At 37.8% G+C, this 14121-nt stretch overlaps 1 protein-coding gene across 3 annotated transcripts in view; it reads left to right on the top strand.

The window, feature by feature from the left end:
* The window catches only part of NSRP1 (nuclear speckle splicing regulatory protein 1), a 58894-nt gene that overhangs the window by 33668 nt on the left and 11105 nt on the right, over positions 1-14121 (top strand). The gene's annotated exons all lie outside the window — the stretch shown is intronic.

Below are 14121 nucleotides of genomic sequence, written 5' to 3'. Positions count from 1 at the left end.
AGTGGGTTAAAGCCTCTGCTTTCAGCTCGGGTTATGATCTCAGGGTCCTGGGATCGAGCCCCGCATCGGACTCTACTCAGCGGGGAGCCTGCTTCCTCCTCTCTGTCTCTCTGCCTGCCTCTCTGACTACTTGTGATCTCTGCCTGACAAATAAATAAATAAAATCTTTAAAAAAATAAATAAATAAAGACTCCATTTATTTTGAGAGAGAGTGCATGAGTCGGGGAAGGGGAAGAGGGAGAGACAATCCCAAGCAGACTACACACCGAGCCCAAACCCTGTGTGGGGCTTGATCCCATGACCTCGGGTGACCCAGCTGAAATCAAGAGTCAGATGCTGAGCCACCTAGGCACCCCTCTGTCATTGTATTTCTTTATCGGGTTTCCTTTGTATAATACAACTTTTTTTTCCTATGTTACCTTTCTTTCTAAATTTAGCTTAGATCTTCCTCCCCCATAGATACTTCTTTGACTCTCTCAGACTGATTTCCCCTCTGAATACCTGCAGTAAGTGTCTCCATTCACTCTCTTTGATCCATGTCCACTTCCTTGGACATGTTAGCCATGCCCTTGTCAATTTTCTGTGCCTGAAAAAATGTTCTTTATATCTCATTGTGACTTGTTTTCTTAACTGTTTGCAGGTCTTGGTCCAAATGACACTTTCTCATTGAGACCTTCCTTGAATGTCTTATTTTAAATTCAGTCTGCTCCTTAGTCTCTGTACCTTTTCTTGATTGTTTTTTTTTTTTTTTTTTTTTTGCATAGAGTGCAGTACATCTGACATATATTTTGCTTGTCTGTTTTTGTGCCCTTATAAGTTCATTGACGGCAAAGGTTTTTGTTTATTGTTTTTTGGCCAGTACCTTGAATAGTGTATTGCACATGGCATATGCCCAGTAAGTACATAAGTGAATGAATAAATGCTTTAAGTTGGTGTTAATTGTTCTTTAGTTAAATAAAGGCATTATTTTGGGTGCCTGGGTGGCTCAGTGGGTTAAAGCCTCTGCCTTTGGCTCAGGTCATGGTCCCAGGGTCCTGGGATCGAGCTCTGCATCGGGCTCTCTGCTCCGCAGGGAGCCTGCTTCCTCCCCTCTCTCTCTGCCTGCCTCTCTGCCTACTTGCGATCTCTCTCTCTATCAAATAAATAAATAAAATCTTTAAAAATAAATAAATAGGGCATTAGTTTAATTTGTTTAGTTCTTTGAAGGTTGGCATGGAGTGACTTGGCAACATTAAGTACTAATTGACGGAAGGTGTAGAATTAGAAACTTTGACCACACGAAGGCAGGTGGCACTTTATATTCCACAGCCAGTCAAGATACTAAGCATAATTAACTTTCAGTTCTGAGTAGGATCTTAAAGTTACTTAATAAATTTGTTACTTAGTAAATTAGAATAATTTCTGGTTACTTAATTATAGTAACCTCCTGGGTATATAAAAAATACATATTTCTTTAGGCCATTTAGAAAATATAAAAAAGGAGCACCTGGGTGGCTCACATGGTGGAGTGTCTGCCTTCAGCTCAGGTGGTGATCCCAGGGTGCTGACTGAGCCCTGCATTGGGCTCCCTGCTTGGTGGGGAGCCTGCTTGCTTCTTCCTCTCCTGCAGTTGCTGCTCCTGCTTATGCTCTTTTGCTCTCTCTGTTAAATAAATAAAACCTTAGAAAAAAATACAGAAAAGTATGGACTGTATAAAATGGCCACAAGAATTAAGTAATGGAAATTTATACACTGTAGTTGGGAGTAGAAATTAGACCACTTTGGAGAACAGTTGGTCAGTATTTAGTGAAGTTAAAGATCGATGTTCTACAACATAGCAGTTCTCCTAAATGGTTACACATGTGTATCAGGACATAGGGACAATGTTTATAGCTGCTTTCTTTGGGGGAAAAAGAAAAGGAAATAACCCAAATAAATATTCATTAGCGGAAGTATGTATAAAAGTTCAGATCATGCAAAATTAACATCATTTAGAGACCTAAAATAAGGGAGGTAAACTGTTCCTCCATCATCACAGAGTCTCTGACTGGGAGTGACATAAGACAAAATAACAGGAGAAAAGCAAAGCTCATTTTATATTTACATGGGAGTCCTTACTAGAATAATGAAGACCCAAAGAAGTGACTAGACCTAAGTGCTTATATACTAGGTTGAACAGCAGAAATTGTGGGAAAGTGAAATACATGTGTAGACTAAGGAAGATAGTTATTTTAACAAGGTGTTTCGATTTCTCTTGGCTGTGACTCCCTATGTTCAGTGATAAGTTTGTTTCTTCCTTCTGGTATCAGGAAGGCACCTTTCACATGGGAATTTTCGTGTCTTCAGTTCAAAATAATCAGTATGCCCATGGAGCATATTTTGGGGTGGCCATGTCCGGAAGTCCTTTAATACATATGTAGCAAAACTAACCAAAAACAAGGAGATTATATAAACAAAATTTAGGGTGGAAAGGGTGGAAGATGAGACTTAGGGACGGATATATATTGACTTCATCTCTATTGATAATGTTCAATTTCTTAGTCTGAGTAATGAATTCACAGGTACTATGTTATTTTTTTTTACCTTTTTTGTAGATAATTTTTCATAATAATTTTTAAAGGTAGTGGTAATGTCATGTGTAGGGAAAGTTGACAGGGTGTAGGAGGTTTACAAAGAGAGGAGACCTGAATATAGTTGGTAGAGAAAAAAAGAGAGACTTGATTAGTATAAGAGGAGATTTGATAAATACCATTAGGACCCAGTTACAGTTGGAAGCTAAGAAATAATATTTTCTAGGAGTGTTTAGCTGCCTACTATAAACAGCAGGTGGTTGCATGGATTCAGGACTCATGTTTATCAAATAGGTATAAAAGATGGGCAATGGGGGTTTAGATTATTGGCAAGAGTAGTTGAAGATTCACTACTTTAAAGATTAAAAAATAGGGGCGCCTGGGTGGCTTAGTGGGGTAAAGCCTCTGCCTTTGGCTCGGGTCATGATCCCAGGGTCCTGGGATCGAGCCCCACATTGGGCTCTCTGCTGGGCAGGGAGCCTGCTTCCCCCTCTCTCTCTGCCTGCCTCTCTGCGTACTTGTGATCTCTCTGTGTCAAATAAATTTTTTTTAAAAGATTAGTTAAAAATAGCGGGACGCCTGGGTGGCTCAGTTGGTTAAGCAGCTGCCTTCAGCTCAGGTCATGATCCCAGCGTCCTGGGATCGAGTCCCACATCGGGCTCCTTGCTCAGCAGGGAGTCTGCTTCTCCCTCTGCCTCTGCCTGCCATTCTGTCTGCCTGTGCTTGCTCTCTGCCCCCCCTCTGATAAATAAATAAAATCTTAAAAAAAAAAAAAGATTAGTTAAAAATAGAAAAATCAAGGAATTACTGGCATCTGTAAGAGCAAAGAAAAGATAATGGAAATAAATGAGCAGGAGAACTATATATTCTGTTGAAGTCAGAAGCATTGTAAGTTGCACTGTTACTTTATGCATCATTAACAAAACACCAATTGAACTATAATATTCTTACAAGTTAGAATTCTAATTATATATTTACTATACAATATTGAAAGTTCTTTTAGACTTAATAGTATGTAAATTTTTACCTTTGGTTACTCTTACATATATATTAAAAAGCAAAATGTGAATAAAAACATTTAGTTAAGGGTTCCTAAAACTTTCAAATCTGGCGGTTTTTTGTTGTTTGTTTGTTTTCTTGATTGTAGTGAATTCTCACTCATTTTGTTCAGATTTTCCAAGGAATGCATATGAGGGAGTCATGATCAATCAGTCTTTTTTGAACTTATTTCTTCACTCAGATTCATTGATGACTGCATTTTTCTAAATTTATCATTCTTTCTGACATCAAGCTTAAGTATGGTCATAAGGAGGGTATTTGTAGGTAATGAACTAGGCATGTTAAGTAGTAAGCCCAAGTAGGACTCCAGAGTAAATTATCTCTATGTAATTGCATAATTTGAGAAATATTATGTTACCAACACTTGATGATACTCATTCTGCAGGTTTTTGGTGCTGATGCTGTTTTAGTATTTACACACACGCAGGTAGAACCAACTACTAAGAATACCTCTTGCTCAATAGCGGTTAGATGATGCCTGCTGATTTTTTTTTTTTTTAAGATTTTATTTATTTATCAGAGAGAGAGAAGGGGAGAGAGTGAGCACAGGCAGATAGAATGGCAGGCAGAGGCAGAGGGAGGAGCAGGCTCCCCGCTGAGCAAGGAGCCCGATGTGGGACTCGATCCCAGGACGCTGGGATCATGACCTGAGCCGAAGGCAGCTGCTTAACCAACTGAGCCACCCAGGCGTCCCGATGCCTGCTGATTATAAAGTGTATCCTGATTTCATCAATACAAGTATATGAGATAATGTACATCTTCTATACAGTGAAATTTGGTGGGAAAGTAGTGGTTGTTGTTGGTTTGGTTGTCCAGATTTATAGTTTCAGAGCTGGAGCAGTCACAGATAATGACAAGGGTGACAGTGATAGGGTAGCTACTTGGAGAGGAAACCATCATAACTGGACCTGAGGAAAACAATGTCAGGTCATTGTGTTGTACGGATTATCTGTGATGATGATGGCATAATATAAAGCAGAGAGGAAAACTGAGATCAAGGTGTCAGAGATAGTAGTAAAGGATTCATAAAATGAGAGTAAAAAGGGATAAAGGTAACAGTTACATATAAAGCAAGAACTTCAAAGGAGTAGAGGTTTTACTTTTACCTACAGTGTATGACACTAGAATCAGGAGGAGACACAGTGTCCTCCTAATGTGAAGTATGTAAGCCATGAGCAGCCTCAGAAGAAAGGGTATCTTTGGTGAAGAGACAGTTTCAGTCAAGGAAATAAAGGTTCATCAAAGAGGATGAGAATCCAGGGATTATAGAGGACATCATGGGAAGGTTTTAATCAAGGTCAAAGACACAAGAAGCAGTGTGGCCATAGTATGAGAGGGCTTGATTAGTAGTGAACATGGACTAACATGGATATAGCATTAAAATTTGCCCATACCATTAAATGTTGTTGAAAACAGGGTTTTAAATGGCTGCAGAACTTTGTGTTGAAGGGTATACAGCTCACTTAACTGATCTTCTGATGTTGAAACGTTGCTTCAAGTTTTTCACTAATGTGAATGAATATCCCATTATATAATACAGTAACTATAATAGCTCCTAAATGTTTTTGTATATCTTTTTTTAAAAAAAAATCTATACAACAAACTCCTGAAAGTGGAATAATTACTGGTTCAAAAGAAACATTTTTTCAGGCTTTTAATACACTTTGCCAAATTGGAACCATTTCAAACTTTCAGAATATAGGAGTGTGTACTCATCACCTTGCCAGTATTGGATGATATAACTTTAAAAATCTGTACCAATTTGATTGATGATAAAAGTTAATATTTTCATTTTCACTCCTTAGTTATTGGTAAGATTGAATATTTTTTCATTTAGTTAATGGTCATTTATATTTTCTAAATTTTTCTGTTTATAGCCATGTCCATTTTTTCATTCTGAGCTTATATAATAAAAATTTTGTGTATTTTTGGCAGCTCTTAAACAAGCTTTGTACTTAAATGAGAATCATGTGAATGTGGACAAACAAAGCTCATAATAGAGACTGCTGAGTTGTAGGACCTTTAGTAAATGATCTGTTGCTAAGTTAAGAAAAATAATAAAGAACAGGAAGTTTTCATTTCTGAGTTCTCAGAGCACAACCAAAAATTATAGCCATAAGCCATTTGAGGAAGGACTGATTCTTTAACTGTTTTTTCTTTAGTTGAGAACTGTTTTAGATAAGTGGATAGGTAAATGTCTTATTTAATAAAGAAGGCTATATATGATTTTTTAAAAATTTGTGACTTATTAGTTATGGGAAAAGATTTATTTCTGAAAAAAAAAAGAATATTCAGAACCCTTTTCTGAATTTTTATTTTTTAAAAAAATTTTGTTTCATTTTGTAAAAAAAAATTTTGTGACTAAAGAAAGGTAATATATAAATTAATGGTCCAGTATCTTTTTTCTTTCCTGGTGTCATTAAACTATATTCCATGTATTAGTAAAGGAGCTCTAGTAATACATATAAAGCTATTTCTCTTCTAGCAGTTATCAAAAGCCCAGGAGTCAACCCATCTAAACATGTGTAGTGATGTAAGAAATGCAAAATCAGGGGCGCCTGGGTGGCTTAGTGGATTAAAGCCTCTGCCTTCGGCTCAGGTCATGATCCCAGGGTCTTGGGATCGAGCCCCGCATTGGGCTGGATCCTAGGGTCCTGGGATTGAGCCCCGCATCGGGCTCTCTGCTCAGCAGGGAGCCTGCTTCCTCCTCTCTCTGACTGCCTCTGCCTACTTGTAATCTCTGTCTGTCAAATAAATAAAATTTTTAAAACAATGCAAAATCATGTGGTTTCTCTTGCATTTATCTGAACTAATTGTGAAGGTTTTAAAAACCATTTCCCTTTTAATTAGATCATGTTTGTCCAACTGTATTCCAATAAAACATGAGATTGATTAAATAATTTTTTTATTTTTAGATTTTATTTATTTGTGAGAGAGTGTAGGGTGAGAGAGAGCACAGATTGGTGGTTGGGGTAGAGGGAGAGGGAGAAGCAGACCCCCCACTGATGCAGGGCTCCATCCCAGGGCCCTGGGATCATGACCTGAGCCAAAAGCAGCCATTTAATCCGACTGAGCCACCCAGGTACCCAGTTAAATAATTCTTATTCTCTACACAAAACAAACTACCAGGGGAGGTAGTAAAGACTAAGAACCGCCAGTTACGGTGTTTTTCCTACTTCTGCAGTTTATATACTTGATAACCGTGTGTGTGTGTGGAGAGAGGGTATTGTTATAATTAGTATCTGTAAAATGGACCTAGCATTTTATCTCTTCATGTTGATTTCTTATTTGGAAATTAAGCTAAAAGAAACCTACCAACTCTTAGACATAAAAAATTAAGATGTTGATCAGATATGGCTCTTTTCCCACTTTCAGTGCTATACACATAGTAGACTCTCAAAACATGTTTGTTGAATCAAGTTGAAATATTTGCAAGGAACTACTACTTCAGGTTTTATAAAAGGTTATTTCCCTGAGGTTTTGGTATAAAACCTATTTTGAAAGATTCGTGTGGTACAATAGCAGTTCTTGCACTCTTAGGACAGTTGGAATGTTTACATAAGAGCCAATTTATAACTTGAATTGTGTTTTTTTTTTTTAAGATATATGCCTGGGTCACCTGGGTGGCTCAGTCACTTAAGCGGCTGACTCTTGGTTTTGGCTCAGGTCATGATCTCAGGGTGGTGAGATCAAGTTCCTGGTAGGGCTTTGCGCTGGGTGTGGAGACTACTTGAGGTCTTAAGAGTCTTTCTCTTCCTCTCCTCCCTCTGCCCTTTCCTGCTACACTTGAGCTTGCTCTCTCGCATGCTCTCTTTTTTTTTTTTTTTAAAAAAAAAAAGGGTAAAGGCCCTTACAGGGAGTAATTTTTATCTTCCTACATTTGAAACTAATGATAATTTTGTAGTTTTATTAGAAGGCACTATTAATAAATACTTCCTTCTATTATTTTGTGAACAACTGGTCTTCAAACATAAAATTAGAATAATTGCAGGTTTGCTAATTTTTTTAACCATTTTTTAATTAAATTTTTTATTTTTTATCAACATAAAATGTATTATTAGCCGTAGGGGTACAGGTCTGTGAATCGCCAGGTTTACACACTTCACAGCACTCACCATAGCACATACCTTCCCCAGTGTGCATAACCCAACCACCCCCTCCCTACCCGCCTCCATCCAGCAACCCTCAGTTTGTTTTGTGAGATTAAGAATCTCTTACGGTTCATCTTCCTCCCAATCCCATCTTGTTTCATTTTTTCCTTCCCTACCCTCCAAACCCCCCACTTTGTCTCTCAACTTCCTCATATCAGGGAGATCATATGATAATTGTCTTTCTCTGATTGACTTATTTTGTTCAGCATAATACTCTAGTTCCATCCACATAATCGCAAATGGCAAGATTTCATTTCTTTTGATGACTGCATAGTATTCCATTGTATATACCACATCATCTTTATCCATTCTTTTGTTGGTGGACATATAGGTTCTTTCCATAGTTTGGCTCTTGTAGACATTGCTGCTATAAACATTCGGATGCACATGCCTCTTCAGATCACTACATTCTTATCTTTAGGGTAAATACCCAGTAGTGCGATTGCTGGGTCGTAGGGTAGCTCTGTTTTCAACTTTTTGAGGAAACTCCATGCTGTTTTCCAGAGTGGCTGCACCAGTTTGCATTCCCACCAACAGTGTAGGAGGGCTCCCCTTTCTCCTCATCCTTGCCAGCATCCGTCATTTCCTGACTTGTTAATTGTAACCATTCTGACTGGCATGAGGTGGTATCTCATTGTGGTTTTGATTTGTATTTCCCTGATGCTGAGTGAGGTGGAGTACTTTTTCATGTGTCTGTTGGCCATCTGGATGTCTTCTTTGCAGAAATGTCTGTTCATGTCCTCTGCCCGTTTCTTGATTGGATTATTTGTTCTTTGGGTGTTGAGTTTGATAAGTTCTTTAAAGATTTTGGATACTAGCCCTTTATCTGATATGTTGTTTGCAAATATCTTCTCCCATTCTGTAGGTTGTCTTGCTTTTGTTGACTGTTTCCTTTGCTGTGCAAAAGCTTTTGATGTTGATGAAGTCCTAACAGTTCACTTTTGCCCATTCTTCTCTTGCCTTTCGCGGTGTTTCTAGGAAGAATTTGCTGCATCTGAGGTCAAAGAGGTTGCTGCCTGTGTTCTCCTCAAGGATTTTGGTGGATTCCTGTCTCACATTAAAGTCTTTCATCCATTTGGAGTCTATTTTTGTGTGTGGTGTAAGGAAATGGTCCAGTTTCATTTTTCTGCATGTGGCTGTCCACAATTTTCCCAACACCATTTGTTGAAGAGACTCTCTTTTCCCTTGGACATTCTTTCCTGCTTTGTGGAAGATTAGTTGACCATAGAGTTGAGGGTCTATTTCTGGGCTCTCTATTCTGTTCCACTGATCTATGTGTCTGTTTTTGAGCCAGTACCATGCTGTTTTGATGATGACAGCTTTGTACTAGAGCTTGAAGTCTGGAATGGTGATGCCGCCAAGTTTGGCTTTCTTTTTTAACATTCCTCTGGCTATTTGAGGTCTTTTCTGGTTCAGTATAAATTTTAGGATTATTTTTTCCATTTCTTTGAAAAAACTGGATGGTATTTTGATAGGGATTGCATTAAATATGTAGATTGCTTTAGGTGGCGTAGACATTTTCACAATGTTTGTTCTTCCAATCCATAAGCATGGAATATTTTTCCATTTCTTTGTGTTTCCTCAGTTTCTTTTATGAGTACTTTATAGTTTTCTGAGTACTGGTTCTTTGCCTCTTTGGTTAGGTTTATTCCTAGGTATCTTATGGTTTGGGGTACAGTTGTAAATGGGATTGACTCCTTAATTTCCCTTTTATCTGTCTTGTTGTTGGTGTAAAGAAATGCAACTGATTGTTATGCATTGATTTTGTATCCTGACACTTTACTGAATTCCTGTACAAGTTCTAGCAGATTTGGAGTGGAGTCTTTTGGGTTTTCCACATGAAGTATCATATCATCTGCAAAGAGTGAGAGTTTGACTTCTTTGCCGATTTGAATGCCTTTAAATTTCTTTTTGTTGTCTGATTTCTGAGGCTTGGAATTCTAGTACTATGTTGAGTAGCAGTGGTGGATAATGGACATCCCTGCCGTGTTTCTGACCTTAGGCAGAAAAGCTCTCAGTTTTTCTCCATTAAGAATGATATTCGCAGTGGGCTTTTTTTTTTTTTTTTTAAGATTTTATTTATTTATCTGACAGAGAGAAACCACAAGTACACTGAGAGGCAGGCAGAGAGAGAGAGAAGGAAGCAGGCTCCCTGCTGAGCAGAGAGCCCGATGTGGGACTCGATCCCAGGACCCTGAGATCATGACCCGAGTCGAAGGCAGCGGCTTAACCCACTGAGCCATCCAGGCGCCCCTCGCAGTGGGTTTTTTAATAGATGGCTTTGATGATATTGAGATATGTACCCTCTATCCCTACACTTTGAATAGTTTTGATCAAGAAAGGATGTTGTCCTTTGTCAGATGCTTTTTCAGCATCTATTGAGTATCCTCCGGATCTTGTTCTTTCTTTTATTAATGTATTGTATCACATTTTTTTTTTTAAGATTTTATTTATTTATTTGACAGAGAGAGATCACAAGTAGGCAGAGAGGCAGGCAGAGAGAGAAAGGAGGAAGCAGGCTCCCCGCTGAGCAGAGAGCCCGATGCGGGACTCGATCCCAGGACCTTGAGATCATGACCTGAGCCGAAGGCAGCGGCTTAATCCACTGAGCCACCCAGGCGCCCCTTGTATCACATTTATTGATTTGCAGATGTTAAACCAACTTTGCAGCCCTGGAATAAATCCCACTTGGTCATGGTGAATAATCCTTTTAATGTACAGTTGGATCCTATTGGCTAGTATTTTTGTGAGAATTTTTGTATCAGTGTTTATTAAGGATATTGGTCTGTAATTCTCTTTTTTGATGGGATCTTTTTCTGGTTTTGGGATCAAGGTAATGCTGGCCTCATAAAATTATTTTGGAAGTTTTCATTTCTGTTTTTTGGAACAGTTTCGGGAGAATAGGAATTAATTCTTCTTTAAATGCTTGGTAGATGGGGTGCCTGGGTGGCTCAGTGGATTAAAGCCTCTGCCTTTGGCTCAGGTAATGATCCCAGGGTCCTGGGATCAAGACCCACATCGGGCTTTCTGTTCACCAGGGAGCCTGCTTCCCCCGCCCCTCTCTCTCTCTGCCTGCCTCTCTACCTACTTATGATCTCTATCAAATAAATAAATATTTTTTCTTTAAATGCTTGGTAGAATTCCCCTGGGAAGCCATCTGGCTCTGGGCTCTTGTTGGTTGGGAGATTTTTGATGACTGCTTCAATCTCCTTACTGGTTATGGGTTTGTTAAGGTTGTCTGTTTCATCCTCGTTCAGTTTTGGTAGTTTATATGTCTTTAGGAATGCCTCCATTTCTTCCAGATTACCAAATTTGCTGGCATATAGTTGCTTATAATATGTTCTTATAATTGTATTTCTTGGGTGTTGGTTGTGATTTCTTCTCTTTCATTCATGATTTTGTGTATCTGGGTCCTTTCTCTTTTCTTTTTGATAAGTCTGCAGGCCTGCTAATTTTGAAAGTAATCAAGTAATGACATATTTTATGGTTAGGTCACTCACATTCATCCTTAATCATAATATGTTACAGCTACTTTTCCTTAGGCCATTTTTAGGCTAGAATATTTTGTGGCGAGAACTAAAGTGTTTTGTGATACCTGGGGCTTGAACTCGTGATTCTAAGGTCACAGGCTGCATGCAGTACCAACTGAGCCAGTCAGGGGTTCCTCCTTCCTTTTTATAGAAACCATAGATGGTCCTCGACCTAGAATACTTTGACCTAGGATTTTTCAGCTTTACAGTAGTGCAGAAGTGATATGCATTCAGTAGAAATTGTACTTCAAATTTTGAATTCCGATCTTTCCCTGGGTTAGTGATGTGCAGTACTCTTTTTGTCATGATGCAGGGCATTGGTGGTGAACCACATCTCAGTCAGCCATGTGTTCATGAGGGTGAACACTCCATTCACTTACTACTATTCTGTGGCCATTTAACCATTCTGTTACTAACTTTCAATACAGTATTCATTAAATTACATTAGATATTCAGCCCTATATTACAAAGTAGGCTTTGTGTTAGATAATTTTGCTCCACTGTAGCTAATGTGAGTGATCTGAACATGTTTAAGGTAGGTTGGGCTAAGATATGATGTTGGGTAGGTCAGGTGTATTAAATGCATTTCAACTTAAAATATTTTCAATTTTTTAAAAGATTTTATGTATTTATTTGAGAGTGAGTATATGCAAGAGACACAGCAAGCACAAGAGGGGAGGGGGACAGAGGGAGAGTGAGAAGCAGATTCCCCATTGACCCTGGGATCATGACCTGAGCTGAAGGCAGACACTTAACCCACTAAGCCACCCAGGTGCCCAAATATTTTCAATTTGTTGGGATTTTAGTGAAAACTTTAAACTTTTTTTTTAAGATATTTTTTATTTATTTGACAGAAAGATCACAAGTAAGGCAGAGAAGCAGGCGGGGGCAGGGGGGTTGGGAGCAGGCTCCCCACCAAGCAGATAGTCCGACACGGGGCTCGATCCCAGGACCCCTAGACCATGACCCAAGCCAAAGGCAGAGGCCCAACACACTGAACCACCCAGGCGCCCTGAAAACTTTAATAGTCATTGTCAGAGTTCCTTTAGTTAGAAAACTGAGAATCAAATGAGCTTCAAAAGGAGGTAATCTTCCTTTTTCAGCTTAGGTTCGCCTTTTTATACACTACCTCTTTATCCACTGATGATGCTGTTAGAATTCCGGGAATACAAGTCCTTGAATAGAATTTGTAAAATTACTCCCTCCATTATGTTATCACCCTGTAAGTAATAACTGATTTTTTCAAAGGTCACACAAACAGACAACATCCTTAAACATTTATAAACAAGGAGACAAAACCTCTTATGTCTCAAAGTATATATACTTTACATTGGAAAGGCCCTTCCCAATCTTGTTTATTCTGTATTATATGAGTCTAAAAAGTACTAGTTGTATTTTATTTTTCTAAGTTCAGTAGTTTAGGTTGAAGCAACCAATTTGAAAGTGACAGCAGGTAAACTATGACTGACTAGAGGAGAGATAGGAAAAAATAATAAAAGCAAGTAGAAGTCTAATGTTTGGGGACTTACTCTTCTAGTCAGTCCTTAAAACATAACTAAGTCAGTGATCAAAAAATACTTAATTTATGCTGATTAGAAAGACCGAGACATTAAAAATAGATTGGAAAGAATTCATGAGATATGCTTATTAGAATATTTAATATTTTAATATTATTTTAATGTTTAATATAATAACATTTTAATGTTTAAAATTGATATTCTAATGGGAAATTTATCACATGACAGGAATTTGTATTAAATGAGTAATAAATATAATATACAAGTAATACACTTAGCATACCACCTGGCTCAATAAATGTTAGCTCTTGTTGTTTTTTTAATCAGTAGCTTTTTGTCTAGTTGTAGTCCATTTACTGTCACCTAAAATGTCCTTAGTTCTTTGCCTATCGACTTCCTTTAATTTATTAAGTATGTGTTCTATTACTTGTATGCCCTTTGTAAATTAACTTTATCTCCATGGTCATAGGGAACTAGAATTGGGTTTATTTATTTTGTTCTGTTTGTTGCCATGGAAAATAAAGGAAGCACCAGTTCATACTGTACAGCTGAAAGCAGCAAATATCAATAGGCTAGAGAACTATAGTCTTAACGACTGAGGATTATATTTTTCAATAAAAGAGAAATTCATCAGTAGACTTAATTTAAGATAAAATTCACCCTTTTAAAGTATACTGTTCAGTGTTAGTATATTTACAAAACCCTATACTTCTAAGAGAAAGCATTTTTTAAGTAGCTTAATTCTATATTTTTTTCTTAGCTGTGAATTTACTTTTGGCCTTGTGGTTACCACTTCCTAAACACCTCTTGCCTTGTCTTAAATTTTTTTGATTAAAGTCTAATATATCTCTTTTAGGAAGGCCATCTTGATTCTTTGCTCCCACAGCCCTTTTTTTTTTAATTCCTTTATTATATAGCTTATCACATCTATATTATAATTATCTGTTTAGTTACTTGTCTTCCCTCTCAGGCCATTTATCTCTCAGGGATAGAGAGTGTTCTTATTTTCCCTACTGCCTAGAGGAACTAGAACAATGCCTTAGTACATATTTATTGAATGATTATAACCCCAGATAGTTCTGGCTGCCCCTAAGCCTTAAGCATATACTAAGAATTTGATATACTATATTTAATGGTGAATGTTTTTTTAAAAACGTGCTTTTTTTTTTTTTTTAATTAAAAAAACGTGCTTTTTGTTGCTGGGAATCATACCGTTAAATATGGTGGAAGGAACCAGTGCTTTCCCATCCAGTCGGTACATACACACTCACATTCACATGTGCATACAAAATAATTGAAATCCATAGAGACTGAG

Source organism: Mustela nivalis (genome assembly GCF_964662115.1).
Source record: "Mustela nivalis genome assembly, chromosome: 17".
Taxonomy (NCBI): domain Eukaryota; kingdom Metazoa; phylum Chordata; class Mammalia; order Carnivora; family Mustelidae; genus Mustela; species Mustela nivalis.
This window is presented reverse-complemented; position numbering and strand designations above follow the sequence as displayed.